The sequence below is a fragment of the Schistocerca piceifrons genome, chromosome 3, assembly GCF_021461385.2.
Source record: "Schistocerca piceifrons isolate TAMUIC-IGC-003096 chromosome 3, iqSchPice1.1, whole genome shotgun sequence".
Taxonomy (NCBI): domain Eukaryota; kingdom Metazoa; phylum Arthropoda; class Insecta; order Orthoptera; family Acrididae; genus Schistocerca; species Schistocerca piceifrons.
In genome coordinates this window covers 790,861,703-790,877,974 of record NC_060140.1, presented here as the reverse complement: position 1 = coordinate 790,877,974, position 16,272 = coordinate 790,861,703, and the positions used below count along the sequence as shown (strand labels likewise).

Sequence of the window (16,272 nt, the reverse complement as noted above, 5' to 3'; positions counted from 1 at the left end):
GAAAAAAAAAACCGTAACTGCCACGTTAGGTTTTCATCGGGTCGGAGACGAACGCGTTCTAGTTAATTAGAAAGAAAAAGAATGTGTTGCAAGTTGGATGCTTCGCTGGTTCCGTAAATCCATGAAAGGTGCAGCTAATAAGACTGTAACTAAATTGTCCTGCACCCAGGTGCACGTAATTACAGCGTAATCCTGATACGAGATAATTAGGCGATACGTTTTCTCGACCATAAGTTGAGGCTGTGGATCCTATTTCCGTGAAAGACACAGCTGCATAAATGAGTTTCGCGTTTATTAAGGCAGTAATCTCGGGCACACAGCAACTTTGCTGAGCGTGGTGCTTCTAGGATGTAGCAACTAGCAGCCGGCGTTGGTGTCTCTTCAAAGTTACAATTATAATTTAGGACTCCACGAAAACCGACTAAAGGAAACATTCTGAACTGCACTTAAGACTTCTCTCTGGAAAGAACGCAGTGCGTTACCCTACACACACACACACACACACACACACACACACACACCAATATTTCTGAATTCTTGTCGTGTAAGTGAGACGAGTCCGCCGTTGTTCATCTTATTTTGTTATTTGTTGATGACTTTTTGGAAAATGCTAGTTGGAGTTTCAGACCTTCGACAAATGAAATATTATCCAAGAGGGCGTATTAATAGATACGAATACTAGTCGGAACTTGACTAAATAACATCTGGGTGTTAATCAACGTAGAGAAATATTCAGTATACACATCACTAATAGGTGTAACATCATTTAACTAAATACAACGACCTATATACTTAGCAAAGCCAGTTTACAATGGGCAGCAGACGCTTTTACCAGTATTAGCCACTGTCAATTCTGTTTCCCTTGCGTTTGGAGCCACGGCAAAATACTGAAGTACACCTAATCAACCCTGCGAAAGAAGGCAGAACAATATTTGCATAACTGACGTCAAATACCTGTTTTTTTAGCTAACCTAACAGGCGTCACCTTTCTTCCAATTCCCATTTCAGTTTCTGTCGTCAGACGTACTAGGTGAGGACCCCCCCTGCTCTAGAGTGAGTCAGACAATGACCTTGTGACTTACATCCTTAATGTTTCGTAAAATTCTCCCGCATCTATGTTCCCGTTGTTGAAGAACAATATTTTTATCTTTGACTGCCAGATGCATTTCAGTCACCTCCGTTGTAATTCCGATCTTGTGGTCACTTCCTAATAATGGCTTAGTGAAACACATTTCAAGCTATGGAATCCGACGATAATTTCGCACCACCTTTATAGACCTCAGGTGAAATTTTATTGTATTCCATTGCTTTAACCGGACATGGCATTCAAAAATGGTTCAAATGGCTCTAAGCACTATAGAACTTAGAACTACTTAAACCTAACTAACCTAAGGACAGCACACACATCCATGCCCGAGGCAGGATTCGAACCTGCGACTGTAGCAGCAGCACGGTTCTGGACTGAAGCGCCTAGAACCGCTCGGGCACAGCGGCCGGTGGACATGGCATTAAACATTTATAAGTCGTATAAGTTATTTAAAAGTTATCGACCTATACGTAGACACGAACCATTACACTTGAAAATGACCATAAAGTGTGACTTTCAAATCATGATAGTTGAAATTAAACTGCAGTCAAGTCGAAAATTTTGTTCTCCAAAACGTTCTCCACAGCTGTGAACGTAGCTTTTCGTTCGTCTTCCATAATTGGCATGTCAAGTGTTGTTCATACATCAGATCGGCTCATTTTATTGCCGCTTGGTAAATAAATGATGTGACGCGTTTCAGAAGTTCACCATTGATATCGTAATCGGGAGTTGTTGTTTAGGTCATCGACCCGAAAGCTTGGTTTTATGCAGTTTTCCCTTATTATCGTTTTATATCATTTTCAGTTTATCCTTACTGCCGCACACTACATAATCAACGATTTGCCTTCACTACTTATATCTCGGAGTGTCCCCACCATTCTTTATATTCAGCATCTCTCCAATTAATATGCTTCCTTAGAAACAAAAGAACATGTTACGGACGAAGCAAGGAGGACATAAAAAGCACACTAGCACGTGCGAAAAGAGCATTTTTGATCAAAATAAATCTATTTGAATCAAAAATTGACATTAACTTGACGAAGAAATTTCTGAGAATGTACGCATGGTGCGCAGAATAGCATGGAAGTTTCACCACATTTCTGCCTACATTTTATTACATTTTGTTGTTACGATTTAATGTACCGTATAGAACTATTCACGTTGCTGTATGCTAGCATAAAATTAGGATCATTTGACATACCCATCGCACTAAGTGACAGGTGGTCTCAGAGCGGGAGACGTATCGTGCTGGAACCTATAAAGACAGCGTCGATTCACCTATAGGCGTGTCGCCAAGAGGCATATTTCCATAACTAAATTTACTGTTTAAATACTGATATAAACCTCTGTGTCGCTGGCGTTACACAGACTGACAATTTACTAACGTTAATTTCCAATTCCTACACAGAAACTAACTTCAAACTTCAGTTCATGTTGGAAGTTGTTGGTAGACAGAATCAAGCAATCACACTGGAAGGCAGGCACCAAACATTTAAGCTAGAGCCTAAGATCATTTACGAAGGGGCAACACGTGAGTCTATGTGATTTCGCTTAAAAAGGGAACAGTTTATTAAGAGTTACCTCATAAAGCGCAAACGTGCGATCCCATTTTGATTTTACGATCGCGTGAAGTATTTTCTTTGACATTTTGTGATGCTGCAGAAATGATGGTTAGTATTGTGAAACTTTGCTGTGAACATTAATGTTAGACTGGCTCTAAAGTCGTTTTTCTGATTTTGTGATTTTATGAATAAAAAGAAAGTGCCAACCTAATATTTCACAATTCTCATTTTAGTGACGTTGAGAGTTTCCCATTTTCCATTCTATCGTGCACCGTTTATTGCATGCGGCTGGCAGAGAATACACCAGTCCGAACAAAGACAACGAGTCGTCTCTACAAAAGGTAAGCAAATGGCCTCCAGTTGTGCTAGGCAAAGTGGGCACGGATGTTACATTCAGAATCTGCCATACATCTTGTACCTGGCAATTCTTGTTTTGGTGGTAAGTGCTGCATTCAGAAACCCACTGTATAGCATACGAGCGTTACATTCCTTGTGCACGAGTACTACACCTGACATCACTTATATTCGGCTGGATGTAAAACGTTGACTAGCACATGCGAAGAGGGCATTTCTGATCAAAAGAAATCTACTATTAGGCCTACAACTTTGCTTCCGCCGTTAAACTATTATTTTTTTCGAAGTTCGAGGCTTTATTGCGGAAAACTTACAAAAAAATTCTCGACTCAAAGTATTGGCCGTCACTGGCCACTACATTTTCCCAACTTTTGGGCAGCATACGAATCTAGTGGTTGAAGAATTGGGACTCTTTTGAGGAGACCCATGAATCGATCTAATTTTGACCTTGTTCATATGACCAGAAGTGCTCGTCAACCAGGCAGTCTGCCACTGATGAAAAAAGTGTCTGGAGGATACGGCGGGTGGGGTAGAACTTACCATTTCAGCGTTTTCAAGTATATTTTGGTGGATTTTGCGACATGTGGTGGAGCACGGACATGCTGCAAAATCATCTTTTCATGTCTATAGCTGTATTGTGGCCGTTTATCCTTCAGTGGTCTGCTAAAACACATCAATTTCTGAAACTTCCTGGCAGATTAAAACTGTGTGCCCGACCGAGACTCGAACTCGGGACCTTTGCCTTTCGCGGGCAAGTGCTCTACCATCTGAGCTACCGAAGCACGACTCACGCCCGGTACTCACAGCTTTACTTCTGCCAGTACCTCGTCTCCTACCTTCCAAACTTTACAGAAGCTCTCCTGCGAACCTGCAGAACTAGCACTCCTGAAAGAAAGGATATTGCAGAGACATGGCTTAGCCACAGCCTGGGGGATGTTTCCAGAATGAGATTTTCACTCTGCAGCGGAGTGTGCGCTGATATGAAACTTCCTGGCAGATTAAAACTGTGTGCCCGACCGAGACTCGAACTCGGGACCTTTGCCTTTCGCGGGCAAGTGCTCTACCATCTGAGCTACCGAAGCACGACTCACGCCCGGTACTCACAGCTTTACTTCTGGCAGTACCTCGTCTCCTACCTTCCAAACTTTACAGAAGCTCTCCTGCGAACCTGCAGAACTAGCACTCCTGAAAGAAAGGATATTGCAGAGACATGGCTTAGCCACAGCCTGGGGGATGTTTCCAGAATGAGATTTTCACTCTGCAGCGGAGTGTGCGCTGATATGAAACTTCCTGGCAGATTAAAACTGTGTGCCCGACCGAGACTCGAACTCGGGACCTTTGCCTTTCGCGGGCAAGTGCTCTACCATCTGAGCTACCGAAGCACGACTCACGCCCGGTACTCACAGCTTTACTTCTGCCAGTACCTCGTCTCCTACCTTCCAAACTTTACAGAAGCTCTCCTGCGAACCTGCAGAACTAGCACTCCTGAAAGAAAGGATATTGCAGAGACATGGCTTAGCCACAGCCAGGCTGTGGCTAAGCCATGTCTCTGCAATATCCTTTCTTTCAGGAGTGCTAGTTCTGCAGGTTCGCAGGAGAGCTTCTGTAAAGTTTGGAAGGTAGGAGACGAGGTACTGGCAGAAGTAAAGCTGTGAGTACCGGGCGTGAGTCGTGCTTCGGTAGCTCAGATGGTAGAGCACTTGCCCGCGAAAGGCAAAGGTCCCGAGTTCGAGTCTCGGTCGGGCACACAGTTTTAACCTGCCAGGAAGTTTCATATCAGCGCACACTCCGCTGCAGAGTGAAAATCTCATTCTGGAAACATCAATTTCTATCGATAAAGATATCCTGCGATTGCTCCCGTCGGTTTCAGTAGCTTCGAAACCCTTCTCCCTTCCATCTCCAAGCCGGCCTTCGTGTCAAAATCATCGTTCTTGAAACTTTGAAACCATTCTCTGCACGTTCTTTGACTAACAGGTGCATCACAATAGGTCTTACCCATCATTTTATGAGCCTCAGCCGCAGGTTTCTTCGTGTTAAAGCAGAAAATTAAAACTTCCCGCAAACGAAGAACTGGGCTTGTGAATTGGCATATTCAATCGGGAATATCTTCACGACGCAATCACAAATCGGATAATACTTTCATGGTGTTAGGTTTAGAAATAGCTAAGTTTATTGTATCACACGTACGACCTACGACCTGCACCACCACTTGCCGCAACGGCCATCTAATGGTAAACAGCGGAAACAAATTTATAAACCTAATAGTATCAAACATTGACGAAGAAATCTCTGGGAACGTACGTCTGGAGCTCAGCGTTGTATAGAAGTTAGTGGAGAACTATGGGAGAATCGTAAAAGAAGAGAGTCGAAGCGTGCGATATGTAGTGGTCTAGACGGATCTTGAAAATTAGTGAGACTGATAAGAAATGAAGGGGATCTCCACAGACTCGACGAGGAGAGAAACAAGTGGTAAACACTGAGAAGAAGAACGAACAGGTTTGTGGAAATTACTTCCATGGCACTCGATGGAGCTGTAGAGGTTAAGAACCGCAAGGACAAGACAGACGTTGGAATATATTCAACAAATAAATTACGACGTTAGGTGCAAGTTAGAATGCAATTCTTACTTAAATGTCCATATATTACGAAGAATTAGAGTATTTATTCTTACGGTGTACGAACTATTTCATAGTTTAGACAACGTTTTAATTAGTGTGTTAGAAAAAGCGCATTATATTTGCAGTACTTATCCTGCAAAGATGGTCTCAATGTCACGGCTACTTTCTTTGTTCCTGAGTAACCTATTGAAATGATTTTGTCAACTGTTCTTTTAAATGACAAATCACTGGAACGCTATGCTGCTGTTAACCAATTTCTTATTTTATTTATATGTTCTTGAAACACATTTTATAATTACATAAATACCACTTCTTCAAAAGTACACTGTGCAATTTGCTTGCGCCATACGAAGAATACAAGTGGTCTGAGAGTAACATGTACCAAAGTCTACAAATGCTAATCCTGCCCTGTAGCTATCTGTATTAACATGACTTTTCTTGATTGAAATGGTTTATCAGCTTTAGTTCACATACTGATTTCTGAAGTAATTATTTAAGCGGAGATTTATAGGCTTAACAATTAATAACAAGGGTTGCAAATTTTGACAATGTGAAAAACAGAAGCTTCCTGTTATTTTATTAAATCTGTTTCATTATCGATAGCAAAATTAGGAAAATGATGAATGAAGACAAAAATTTTGTTTACTTTAAAACTGAAGCATAACAGTATAGTACTTGCTGTAAATTTGTTTCTAGATCATTTAAGTTGAGAACTGGTGATTACTAATTTTCATGACACAGGAACGATAGTATGAAATATGTCTGTATTAATACTAGAAATACGCTGATAGGCCAAAACATTTATGACCACTGCCCACCGCGACCTTGGATTCCGCTTGATGTCGTTGCAGACACAGGACGCTGTAAAAAAAATATGTAAGTGAAGCAGACACGGAAGGGCGATCACCCCAGCAAAGATATGGGCTGCAAATGGGGAAATCCATTAAGGTAAGCGACTTTGACAAAGAGAAGATTATTATAACTCAGAGCCTGTGAACTACTATCTCGAAAACGGCGACGCTAATCGAATGTCCGAGTGCCACTGTCGTGAGCGTCTACGGAGAGAGGTAAGATGGTGAAACTACCACTAGACGCTAAATGGTTGGGCGTCCACGACTTCCCATACAACGTAGTGTTCGAAGGCTTGCCTGTTCCATAACGTAGGATAAATGATGTCCTGTGGCATCTCTGTCGAAAGAGCACACTGCTGCTCCACGCACAAATGTTTCGGAGCACACCGTTCTTTGACCATTACTGAATATAGAGCTCCGCAGCAGGCCACCCTTACGCGTCCACATGTTGACCCAACGACATCGTCAGGTAAGACTGCAAAGGGCACAGGACCATCGGAATTCGACACTAGATCAATTGAAACGTGTTTGCTCTTCAGGCGAATCACATTTCTGCTACACTAGGACGCTGGTCGTCTCATATAACGCCGTCATTGAGGTGAACGGCGGCTCGAAACGTGCAGCACACGACGGCCGCGGGCTGGTGGGAACAGTATTATGCTGTAGATGACATTCTTCTGCTTCTGCATGGGACCTATGGGAGTAATCTAAGACATGCTGACAGTTACGAAACACCTCCATCCCTTCATGTTTGATGTCTCCCCCGACGGCGACGCCATCTTTCAGCAGTTTAATTGTCCATGTCCCGGAGCCAGAACCGTGCTAAAGTGGTTAGAGCATGATTATAGTGAACTCACGTTGATGTCTCGGCGACCAAATTCGCCTGATGTAAATCCTATGGTATCCATCTGGGTCGCTATCGGGCGCCATCCCCGCGTACGCAAATCAGCGGCCTTTTACTTACGTTCAAACTTCCTCTTAGAAAAATTAAAAATGACAGTGCTGGTAAACCTCTTACGTTATTTGATTTTCAAACAGCTGAGCAAAACTGAACGAACTCAGACATTTTTTTTTTGGCGCAACGCAATCTGACTTTCAATAATAATGGCCCTGATTAATAATAACCTATACCATTCATGAATCACTTACCTCACAAAAATCATCGTTACTCGAACTACTACAATACTGCGAGCGCCAACTGAAGGCACTAACTACTGATAGGCATAGTTAGCAAATGAAAGATTTTGATAAAGAACAAACTATGTATTTACCTTAATAATGTTCAACGATATCCAGTATTATAGATTTACTCTTTCTGATGGACACACGTCCAGATCGTCCGCTCTCAAAATTCTGCCATCTCTCTCCCCACATCCACCACTGCTGGCGGCTCACCTCCAACTGCGCAACACTACGCGCTGTTCACATCCAACTACCCAACACTACAATAGCAAATATTCCAACAATGCAAACCAGCCACAGACTGCACACAGCACAGTCAGTGATTTTCATACAGGGCGCTACGTGGCGTTATCAACATAAAAAACCTAAAACAGCCTACTCACAACGTGAATTACACGACCTGTACGTAGACATCTAATGCAACCTCCAAAAACCTACCAACAAACTGCCGGATCACTGATACGGAGAATCAGTGATATATTTAGTTCCAAAGACGAACAAACAAGCTATTAAGTAGGTAGACATAATGTTTTGGGTCATATGTGTATACCGACAGGAAAACAGGTTTTTGAAAATCAGAGGCTTTCGGAATTATCTACAGATGAGAAATATGTAATTTACAGTGAAATGAACACCCTTAGCTGTTTACAGGCGTTGACATACGTCAACGGGGACAGATGAAAATGTGTGCCCTGACCGGGACTCGAACCCGGGATCTCCTGCTTACATGGCAGACGCTCTAGCCATCTGAGCCACCGAGGACACAGAGTATAGTGCGACTGCAGGAATTTATCTCTGACACGCCTCCCGCGAAACCCACATTCTCAACGTATTGTCCCGCACTACATTCGTAGTGCCCCCGCCCATTATACTCATTACTCGCGGCGCGTTGCCGATTCCTGTAAGAGTTCGTGCACTGTTTGTGCATTCGCACAGAAGAAGAAGAAGATGGTCAAGCGGCCGGTGCCAGAGATAAATCCCTGCAGTCGGGCTCTTCTCTGTGTCCTCAGTGGCTCGGATCGATACAGCGTCTGCCATGTAAACAGGAGATCCCGGGTTCGAGTCCCGGTCACGGCACACATTTTCATCTCTCCCCGTTGACGTATGTGAACGCCTGTAAGCAGCTAAGGGTGTTCATTTCATTGTAATTTCATTCTAACTAGCTGCATGGTCACTGATGGTATCTGTTCTTTCAGACATGTCCGAAAGAACAGATACCATCTTATATATACATATAAATTAACCTAAGCCTGGCCCTATATGGAATCGAACATTTCCGTTGACATGCGAATGCACCGAGGAGACTAGGTTCATTGTAAAGGGCACCTTTTGAAATGAAAAGAACGAGAGGAATTCGTATCGCACCGAATCGAGCTAGTCAAAAGACTGATGACCCAAAAACGAAGAAATTGTTACTCGGTATCAGACGCACTGCCTTTAATATATCGAGAAAACGGTAAGCATTTGCACAAGAGAAAGCCTAATGCTCACAGAGCGCTCTTCGGCACAGGGCAGGCATTAGCGTTTATCGCAGAGCGGGCCAGGCCAGGGCGGGGAATAGAGACTGGCAGGTGCGAGGGCCCTCGTTCCGATTGAATTACCCCTCGGAACTGAGAGGCAGGGCGAGGCGAGGTGAGCCCGAACGGGAATTAGCGGGTCGCGCCCTCCAGCAGGCGCAGGCGCCGGGGTCGAAGCGCCCGTGTGGCACCCTAATGAACCTGCACGGCGGCCCTACGCGGCTATGCTGGCGCCGCCCCTGTCTCGCTAGACCGGCCACTCGCTCTGCGCAAGGCACTCAGCTCCTCCCGCGTCGCCTCTTTTTCTTCTTTTTCACCAGTTCGATAAGATGTCTATTCCAAAAGATTTCGGGATTGCAGCCGGATCTCGTCGACTTCTTTCCACGATATTTCGGCTGACAACCTTACAACCATCTTCAGGCGAGTGTTTGACACAGTGTCAAACACTCGCCTGAAGATGTCTGTAAGGTTGTCAGCCGAAATATCGTGGAAAGAAGTCGACGAGATCCGGCTGCAATCCCGAAATCTTTTGGAATATTCGATACGCCGGGAAAACTTCAAGAGTCACAAGATGTCTATTGTATAGCCGACGATTTGTGCCGGAACTACGCCCATTTCCTTAATAATATCCTCAAACATACACTACTGGCCATTAAAATTGCTGCACCAAGAAGAAATGCAGATGATAAACGGGTATTCATTGGACAAATATATTATACTAGAACTGACATGTGATTACATTTTCACGCAATTGGGATGCATAGATCCTGAGAAATCAGTACCCAGAACAACCACCTCTGGCCGTAATTACGGCCTTGATACGCCTGGGCATTGAGGCAAACAGAGCTTGGATGGCGTATACAGGTACAGCTGCCCATGCAGCTTCAACACGATACCACAGTTCATCAAGAGTAGTGACTGGCGTATTGTGACGAGCCAGTTACTCGGCCACCATTGACGAGACGTTTTCAATTGGTGAGAGATCTGGAGAATGTGCTGGCTAGGGCAACAGTCGAACATTTTCTTTATACAGAAAGGCCCGTACAGGACCTGCAACATGCGGTCGTCCATTATCCTGCTGGAATGTAGGGTTTCGCAGGGATCGAATCAAGGGTAGAGCCACGGGTCGTAACACATCTGAAATGTAACGTCCACTGTTCAAAGTGTCGTCAATGCGAACAAGAGGTGACCGAGACATGTAACCAGTGGCATCCCATACCATCACGCCGGAAGATACGCCAGTATGGCGATGACGAATACACGCTTCCAATGTGCGTTCACCGTGATGTCGCCAAACACGGATGCGACCATCATGATGCTGTAAACAGAACCTGGATTCATCCGAAAAAATGACGTTTCGCCATTCGTGCACCCAGGTTCGTCGTTGAGTACACCATCGCAGGCGCTCCTGTCTGTGATGCAGTGTCAAGGGTAACCGCAGCCATGGTCTCCGAGCTGATAGTTCATGCTGCTGAAAACGTCGTCGAACTGTTCGTGCAGATGGTTGTTGTATTGCAAACGTCCTCATATGTTGACTCAGAGATCGAGACGTGGCTGCACGATCCGTTACAACCATGCGGATAAGATGCTTGTCATCTAGACTGCTAGTGATACGAGGCCGTTGGGATCCAGTACAGCGTTCCCTATTACCCTCCTCAACCCACCGATTCCATAGTCTGCTAACAGTCATTGGATCTCGACCAACGCGAGCAGCAATGTGGCGATACGATAAACCGCAATCGCGACAGGCTACAATCCGACCTTTATCAAAGTCGGAAACGTGATGGTACACATTTCTCCTCCTTACACGAGGCATCACAACAACGTTTCACCAGGCAACGCCGGTCAACTGCTGATTGTGTATGAGAAATCGGTTGGAAACATTCCTCATGTGAGCACCTTGTAGGTGTCGCCACCGGCGCCAACCTTGTGTGAATGCTCTGAAAAGCTAATCATTTGCATATCACATCGGTTAAATTTCGTCTCTGTAGAACGTCATCTTCGTGGTGTAGCAATTTTAATGGCCAGTAGTGTACTTCTTGACCATCAATCCCGATGTTGAGTTTCTTACTGTTATCATTTCTGCTACTCTCAATCCATATTCTGTACTCATTTGACTGTTCATTCCATTCGACAGATACTATAATTCTCCTTAACTTTCACTGAGGATAGAAATGACATCAGCGAATCTTAACATTGATTCCTTTCACCTAGAATTTTAATCCCACTTTTGCAGCTTTCTTTTATTTCCGTCATTTTTTCTCCGACGCATAGATTGAACAGCTGAGGTGAAAGACTACGTTCCTGTCTTAAATTCTTTTTAATCCGTGCACCTCGTTCTTGGTCTTCCATTCTTACTGGCTCCGCTTGGTTCTTGTGCATATTGTATATTACACGCCTGTCGCTCTAGCTTAGCAGTAATTTTCTCAGGATTTGGAACATCTCACACTGCTTTACATCATCGAATGGTTTTTGCAAATCGATAAATCCTATGAACGTTTCTTTATTTTTCTTCAGTGATGCTTTCATTATCAACCACAATGTCAGCACTGCCTCTCCGGTGCCTTTACCTTTCCTAAAGCCAAACTGATTGTCATCTAGCAGATCCTCAATTCCACTTTTCATTATTTTGTGTTTTATTCTTGTAGCAACTGACCGTGCGATATTTCTCGAATTTGTCGGCTCTTGCATTTTTGCGAATTGTGTGGGTCACGCTTTTTCGAAAGTCTGATGGTTTGATGATTTATCGCCTGTCTTATACATGGCTGAATTAACGGAAGCATATTCGAGAAGCGTAGATCGTGAATCTTCAATAGATGATTGTGTTTTAGATTCTTCGCAGATCCTTTACATCACTTTATGAGGAACTGTTCTGCAATTCATTTCAAATGATGTGAAGCCGAATCCTTGCTCATCCACTCATCCCTTGGTTACACCGCTTTCAGTAATATCCCCGGTGGTAATAAGATGTTCTTACTTCTTCCAGAACTGATCACCATTTACTAAATAGCAATAAAGTTTGAAGCGTGTAAATTGACGCGCACAGTCATAGTATCCCTGTCTTGATGAAACATTCATTCAACCTCTGCTCCGTTTCCGACTATTCATTCAATGGAAGATGTCTTACAGCTTTCAGTTGCTGCACTGGACACTTCCACTGTACTTGTTCATTAAACATTTCCACAAAAGTGAAACTTCCAGTATCTCATCGGGCAATACGTTTGGGTGTAGATGTTAGAAAATCATATATTACACATCTTTTTGAATGCCAGAATCCAGCAACGTTTTACCAATATGCAATACTTAGTTGTTGCCATCTGCAGTAGTTTCCTGGATCTATTCGGTTCAAATGCCTCTAAGCACTATGGGACTTAACATTTGAGGTCATCAGTCCCCTGGAGTTAGAACTACTTAAACCTAACTAACCTAAGGATATGACACACATCCATGTCCGAGGCAGGATTCGAACCTGCGGCCGTAGCAGCAGCGCGGTTCCGGACTGAAGCGCCTAGAACGTCTCGGCCACAACGGCATGCTCTGGATCTATTCTACACGCAGAGTATTCATTGTACAGTAAGGATAATATCTGGTGTCTATAGGCAGGTAATTGTTTTAAAAAAATAATCAAACTAGCAACGGCTCTGCTGTACATTTACACTCTTAAAAATTTATTGTGAACAATCAGAATTTTAAAATAGTAGCAGCATTTATAAAGCAACACTAGGAACAAATATAGTAGTCGTTAAGCACAACGTACCTTTACTCTTGCTTTTTGAAATACTACACCATTTCCTGGCATCATCATAAATATTCTGCAGGAGACGAATTCAAAGGAATATTGATATTGGTACATCTGATAGAATTTACGGATCTGAACTGAATTTAAGTTGGGGATTTTTCTGTTATTCTTGCTGTTTTTAAATTATGTACCGAAACCGTAATATGCAATTATATAAATGATTTAAGTTCTTGTCAATGAAAATATTTTGTGAGAAATTTTCTGGAAATGAATTTCGATAAATCTGATAATGTGTCATTTGTGAAAACAAAATTAACTACACATTTATACTGAGATTTCTTCTCAGCCCTGCGAGTTTATTATGTTACAGGTTTTGTCTCGTCAAGGACATTACGATGAACTCGAAAATCAAACATAAGTCTACGTAAAAAAATAAAATTAATGTATTTACGTAGGTGTTTTATGTGTGCAGTATTATCTTACTAGAGGCTTCTAACTATTCATTCACGTTGAAACATCTTTACAGACATTTTTTGAAGTGTCAAAAGGCAAAAAGCGCATAGATCTGGCCCTGGAACACGAATCTAATGGAAAAAGGACAGCCCGTTGTAGTCGACACGTATTTCACTCCCAGCTTAACCGAGATGAATTGTCCACGGCTGAAATTCGTGTCGACATATGGAGAGTTTTACCCTCTGGCAGTTCACGCGCATTTTAAGTATCAAAAGTGGAATTTCAGGTCCTGCCCATTTGATAAAAGGGCCCTATCCGCTTAACTGTAAAAAATGCAGTTTCCTCCACCCCGCCCTCTCTCCCTCTCTCCCTCTCTCCCTCTCTCTTTTCACTCCATCCTCTTATTTCTTTACGTCCCACTTCGATATTCAGCCTGAATACTGTTAGAAAATGGAAACCATATCGAAAACTGAACACACAAAAGAAGGGAAGAAGCATCGGACTGCAAAGTTCGTAACTGAAAAGTCTCTTTAAACGCTATTCGTTAAAATAAAATATGGCGTCAGACAACACTAGCGACGGAATGAAATAAAACCGTAAATCGGTAGCCTTTCTTTTTTAAAAAAAAACGCGTACATATGAAATTGGATGTGCTCTTTGGTGCGCGTTTAATGAGATTTCCGCCTCGCTCCGGCCGTGGTGTCGGTAAGCGTGTGGAAAAATGTCATTTCCCACGTATCTTTGTCAGCAACGAGAGGCTAAAGGTCGGAAATTCGCAGTCAGTTATAATTTCGATCAATGTTAATTTTCCTGCGTACACTAACCCGTATAATATGTATGAAGTGCAGTATATACAGTACATTCAGCCCACAAGAAGGTCGCTCGAATGCATCCGTATATTATCTCGCGTTTAATTGTCCCTTCAAAAGACAACTTCAAGAGAGATATCCAAATATTAGCCCAAGGAGTCTTTATATGACCCAGTGTTCACACTGATATAGGTACCGAACCATCATCGGAAATAGTGTGCAATGATCGCTGATGTTGCTGTATACGCGGACGATATCTCAAAGTAATTAAAATAAAATCTATAGCTCAGTTCACAATCAGAACCCAGCTCTAAGCATCGTTTAGCAATCGTGTTAAAGCAAAAAGCTGATGATTTCAAAAATGGTTCAAATGGCTCTGAGCACTATGGGACTTAACATCTGAGGTCATCAGTCCCCTAGAACTTAGAACTACTTAAACCTAACTAACCTAAGGACATCACACACATCCATGCCCGAGGCAGAATTCGAACCTGCGACCGTAGCGGTCGCGCGGTTTCAGACTGAAGCGTCTAGAACCACTCGGCCACACAGGTCGGCGATGGTTTCTGAAAACAAAACTACTTACCTGTTACTGAAAGGACATTTGTTGGAAACGAGAAATCCTTGCACATGATGGTAAAAAGAAAAGAGTCCCGGAAAATACGCCGGCCGCTGTGGCCGAGCGGTTCTAGGCGATTCAGTCTGGAACCGTGCTGCTGCTACGGCCGCAAGTTCGAATCCCTCCTCGGGTATGGATGTGTGTGATGTCCTTCGGTTGGTTAGGTTTAAGTAGCTCTAAGTCTAGGGGACTGATGACCTCAAATGTTAAGTCCCATAGTGCTTAGAGCCATTTGAATCATTTTTGAAACCGGAAAACACACTACCTGACAAACAACGTGCGCATTCAGTAGGAGGGGGGTGGAAGAAACAGAAAGAATATTCACTGGCTGTGGAGGTATGTGATCTTATTTCAATAATTACAAAACCGACTGAAATTTACGAAGAAGTTGGCAGAATGGGCTCACTTACCAGTATGACGTTGCGTCCCCGATGGCCTGCATGTATGCAGCGATTAGGTTGAGAAGCTTGCCATAAAGTCATTGTATTCTCTCCTGAGACAAGGTGGACCGCGACCGTCTTTAACTGGTCCTTGATATCTGACCACTAGAGTACCGCAACACGTAACAGGCAGTTCATAAACACGTGCCGTGCGCGAAAGAGCATTGTCGTGCTGAAAACGGCACCACTAAAGTGTCGAATGAAAGCAAACCCATGAGGTCACAAGATGTCGGTGATATACCGTTTTGCCGCCAGGCTTCTCTCAAACACTACAATCCGTGATCTGAAGCCGTACACGACGGCTCCCAACACCATGAGGCCACGAGCATCACCGCTGTTCCTCTCCGAAGCATTAAAAGAATGAGATCTCTCTCCAGGTAGCCACGTACTCAACGACGATGGTGATTCGTGGTAGTGCAGACAGCGATTCATCGCTGTTTTTGTTGTGCATTTTACAGCAAGCTACGCATGGGACGGTAATTACTTAGTCCAGTTGCTGCCTGTCTCCGACCAATGGTGCGGGATGACGCAGTTTGTTGCAGATTGTCGATTACTTGTTCTCGGATGGCAGGCGCAGATGTGAAGAGCTTACCATGTGTTGGTGCTCAGTACGACGATCCTAAGATCTCATGGAGAGACATAGTCGACCGTAACCTTGATGATGAGTGTGCCTGCCTTCACGTTCTCATGCAGTCCAACATCGATCCATTGTAACATCCGTAGCCTCACAAATCTGGATGGTGCACCATTCGATCAGCCAGCCAAAAGGAGGCGCGCAATGCTGCCCCTTTCAAACTTTGTCAGATGCTGATAATACTGTCTCATACGAATACAAGGCATCGCCATGTTCTCCACAGTGATCATTGGACATTTGACGTTATTCACGACCCTGGAGTACTCTGTCAGGTATCGTAACATAAAACATGAACAACACCAGTGCACTCTGGTAGTTGTTCTACCGGTCACAGAGAATTGTAACTTACATACATGCCAATAGTTTGCTTGTGTACAAAGTTACTTTGAAATCTGTGGTGTCACCGC

The 16,272-nt window shown here is 43.6% G+C and overlaps 1 long non-coding RNA gene and 1 other non-coding gene across 2 annotated transcripts in view; both read right to left on the bottom strand.

Annotated features, from left to right (window-relative positions):
* Positions 1–16,272, bottom strand: part of LOC124790118 — a 969,286-nt gene that overhangs the window by 878,522 nt on the left and 74,492 nt on the right. The gene's annotated exons all lie outside the window — the stretch shown is intronic.
* Trnat-ugu lies at positions 8,343–8,417 on the bottom strand. Its single transcript has one exon. It is a non-coding gene; the product is annotated as a tRNA-Thr (tRNA).